The sequence below is a fragment of the Schistocerca gregaria genome, unplaced genomic scaffold (genome assembly GCF_023897955.1).
Source record: "Schistocerca gregaria isolate iqSchGreg1 unplaced genomic scaffold, iqSchGreg1.2 ptg000522l, whole genome shotgun sequence".
In the NCBI taxonomy this organism is placed as follows: domain Eukaryota; kingdom Metazoa; phylum Arthropoda; class Insecta; order Orthoptera; family Acrididae; genus Schistocerca; species Schistocerca gregaria.
In genome coordinates this window covers 1,428,419-1,432,523 of record NW_026061921.1, presented here as the reverse complement: position 1 = coordinate 1,432,523, position 4,105 = coordinate 1,428,419, and positions in this window count along the sequence as shown.

The following is a 4,105-nucleotide window of genomic DNA, read 5'->3' as shown; positions in this document are numbered from 1 at the left end:
GTAAGAAGTAGTGCAACTCAAGTTTTAGATATCGATTATTGACTTTTTTGCTGGCTTTGGTGCCTTGGACATGAGTTAGGACCTTAAGATTTTGCATGAAATTAGAACTAGCCGCCGCTTTACACGGGAGTATGTGAAAGTGTTCATATGTAGTAAAAACCTGAGAAATCCGTCCGTTTTCGTCATTTGTTATCGAATCGACTTAAAGCCAGATCGTCACATTGGCCGCTCTTCTTTCTGAAACGATTGTACTTCTCGTCTGCAAAGCTATGTCGTGTGCTGCGGTATGCGTAGACACTAAAAACACCAATGTAGAACACAGACGAAACTTCTAAGTTTGTGTAATAGCCAGTAAGAAGTAGTACAATTCATGTTTTGGGTATCGATTATTGACTTTTTACCCTTCTTTGGTGACTTGGACTTGAGCTAGGAACTTAAGATTTTGCATCAAAGGAGGACTAGCAGCCGCGTTGCACGGGAGAATGTGAAAAGTATTCATATGTAGTAAAAACCTGAGAAATCCGTCCGTTTTCGTCATTTGTTATCGAATCGACTTAAAGACAGATAGTCACATTGGGCGCTCTTCTGTCTGAAACGGTTACATTTATCGTCTGCAAAGCTATGTCGCGTGCTGCGGTATGCGGAGACACTAAAGGCACCATAGTAGAACACAGATGAAGCTTCTAAGTTGATGTAATAGCCAGTAAGAAGTAGTACAATTCAAGTTTTAGGTACCGATTATTGACTGTTTACCCTTCTTTGGTGCCTTGGACATGAGCTAGATACTTACGTCTTTGCATGGAAGGAGGACAAGCTGCCGCGTTGCATGGGAAAATGTGAAAAGTGTTCATATGTAGTAAAAACCTGAGAAATCCGTCCGTTTTCGTCATTTGTTATCTAATCGACTTAAAGCCAGATCGTCACATTGGCCGCACTTCTGTCTGAAACGGTTACATTTATCGTCTGCAAAGCTATGTCGCGTGCTGCGGTATGCGGAGACACTAAGAAAACGATAGTAGAACACAGATGAAGCTTCTAAGTTGATGTAATAGCCAGTAAGAAGTAGTACAATTCAAGTTTTAGGTACCGATTATTGACTGTTTACCCTTCTTTGGTGCCTTGGACATGAGCTAGAAACGTACGTCTTTGCATGGAAGGAGGACAAGCAGCCGCGTTGCATGGGAAAATGTGAAAAGTGTTCATATGTAGTAAAAACCTGAGAAATCCGTCCGTTTTCGTCATTTGTTATCGAATCGACTTCAAGCCAGATCATCACATTGCCTACTCTTCTCCCAATAACGGTTGTACTTATCGTCTGCAAAGCTATGTCGCGTGCTGCAGTATGCGGAGACACTAAAAGCACCATAGTAGAACACAGATGAAGCTTCTAAGTTGATGTAATAGCCAGTAAGAAGTAGTGCAATTCAAGTTTTAGGTACCGATTATTGACTTTTTACCCTTCTTTGGTGCCTTGGACATGAGCTAGGAACTTATGATTTTGCATTAAAGGAGGACTAGCAGCCGCGTTACACGGGAGATTGTGAAAAGTGTTCATATGTAGTAAAAACCTGAGAAATCCGTCCGTATTCGTAATTTGTTATCGAATCGACTTAAAGGCAGATCGTCACATTGGCCGCTCTTCTTTCTGAAACGGTTGTACTTCTCGTCTGCAAAGCTATGTCGCGTTCTGAGGTATGCGGAGACACTCAAAGCACCATAGTACAACACAGATGAGGCTTCTAAGTTGATGTAATAGCCAGTAAGAAGTAGTACAATTCAAGTTAAAGCTATCGATTATTGACTTTTTACCCTTCTTTGGTGCCTTGGACATGAGCTAGGAACTTATGATTTTGCATTAAAGGAGGACTAGCAGCCGCGTTACACGGGAGAATGTGAAAAGTGTTCATATGTAGTAAAAACCTGAGAAATCCGTCCGTTTTCGTCATTTGTTATCGAATCGACTTCAAGCCAGATCGTCACATTGGCCGCACTTCTGTCTGAAACGGTTTAGACATGAGCTAGGAACTTACGTCTTTGCATGAAATGAGGACTAGCAGCCGCGTTGCACGGGAAAATGTGAAAAGTGTTCATATGTAGTAAAAACCTGAGAAATCCGTCCGTTTTCGTCATTTGTTATCGAATCGACTTCAAGCCAGATCAACACATTGGCCGCACTTCTGTCTGAAACGGTTACATTTATCGTCTGCAAAGCTATGTCGCGTGCTGCGGTATGAGGAGACACTAAAAGAACCATAGTAGAACACAGATGAAGCTTCTAAGTTGATGTAATAGCCAGTAAGAAGTAGTACAATTCAAGTTAAAGGTATCGATTATTGACTTTTTACCCTTCTTTGGTGCCTTGGACATGAGCTAGGAACTTATGATTTTGCATTAAAGGAGGACTAGCAGCCGCGTTACACGGGAGAATGTGAAAAGTGTTGGCATGTAGTAAAAACCTGAGAAATCCGTCCGTTTTCGTCATTTGTTATCGAATCGACTTCAAGCCAGATCGTCACATTGGCTGCTCTTCTTTCTGAAACGGTTGTACTTCTCGTCTGCAAAGCTATGTCGTGTGCTGCGGTATGCGTAGACACTAAAAGCACCATAGTAGAACACAGATGAAGTATCTAAGTTGATGTAATAGCCAGTAAGAAGTAGTACAATTCAAGTTTTAGGTACCGATTATTGACTTTTTACCTTTCTTTGGTGCTTTAGACATGAGCTAGGAACTTACGTCTTTGCATGAAATGAGGACTAGCAGCCGCGTTGCACGGGAAAATGTGAAAACTGTTCATATGTAGTAAAAACCTGAGAAATCCCTCCGTTTTCGTCATTTGTTATCGAATCGACTTCAAGCCAGATCAACACATTGGCCGCACTTCTGTCTGAAACGGTTACATTTATCGTCTGCAAAGCTATGTCGCGTGCTGCGGTATGCGGAGACACTAAAAGCACCATAGTAGAACACAGATGAAGCTTCTAAGTTGATGTAATAGCCAGTAAGAAGTAGTACAATTCAAGTTAAAGGTATCGATTATTGACTTTTTACCCTTCTTTGGTGCCTTGGACATGAGCTAGGAACTTATGATTTTGCATTAAAGGAGGACTAGCAGCCGCGTTACACGGGAGAATGTGAAAAGTGTTCATATGTAGTAAAAACCTGAGAAATCCGTCCGTTTTCGTCATTTGTTATCGAATCGACTTAAAGCCAGATCGTCAGATTGGCCGCTCTTGTCTCTGAAACGGTTATACTTATCGTCCGCAAAGCTATGTCGCGTGCTGCGGTATGCGCAGACACTAAAAGCACCATAGCAAAACACAGATGAAGCATCTAAGTTGATGTAATAGCCAGTAAGACGTAGTCCACTTCAAGTTTTAGGTATCGATTATTGACTCTTTAGCTGGATTTGGTGCCTTGGACATGAGCTAGGACCTTAAGATTTTGCATGAAAGGAGGACTGGCAGCCGCATTGCACGTGAAAATGTCAAAAGTGTTCATATGTACTAAAAACCTGAGAAATCCGTCCGTTTTCGTCATTTGTTATCGAATCGACTTAAAGCCAGATCGTCACATTGGCCGCTCTTCTCTCTGAAACGGTTGTACTTATCGTCTGCAAAGCTATGTCGCGTGCTGCGGTATGCGGAGACACTAAAAGCACCATAGTAGAACACAGATATAACATCTAAGTAGATGTAATAGCCAGTAATAAGTAGTACAATTCAAGTTTTAGGTATCGATTATTGACTTTTTAGCTGGCTTTCGTGCCTTGGACATGAGCTAGGACCTTAAGATTCTGCATGAAAGGAGGACTAGCAACCGGTTTGCACGGGAGAATGTGAAAAGTGTTCATATGTAGTAAAAACCTGAGAAATCCGTCCGTTTTCGTCATTTGTTATCGAATCGACTTAAAGCCAGATCAACACATTGGTCGCACTTCTGTCTGAAACGGTTACATTTATCGTCTGCAAAGCTATGTCGCGTGCTGCGGTATGCGGAGACACTAAGAGAACGATAGTAGAACAGAGATGAAGCTTCTAAGTTAATGTAATAGCCAGTAAGAAGTAGTACAATTCAAGTTTTAGGTACCGATTATTGACTGTTTAC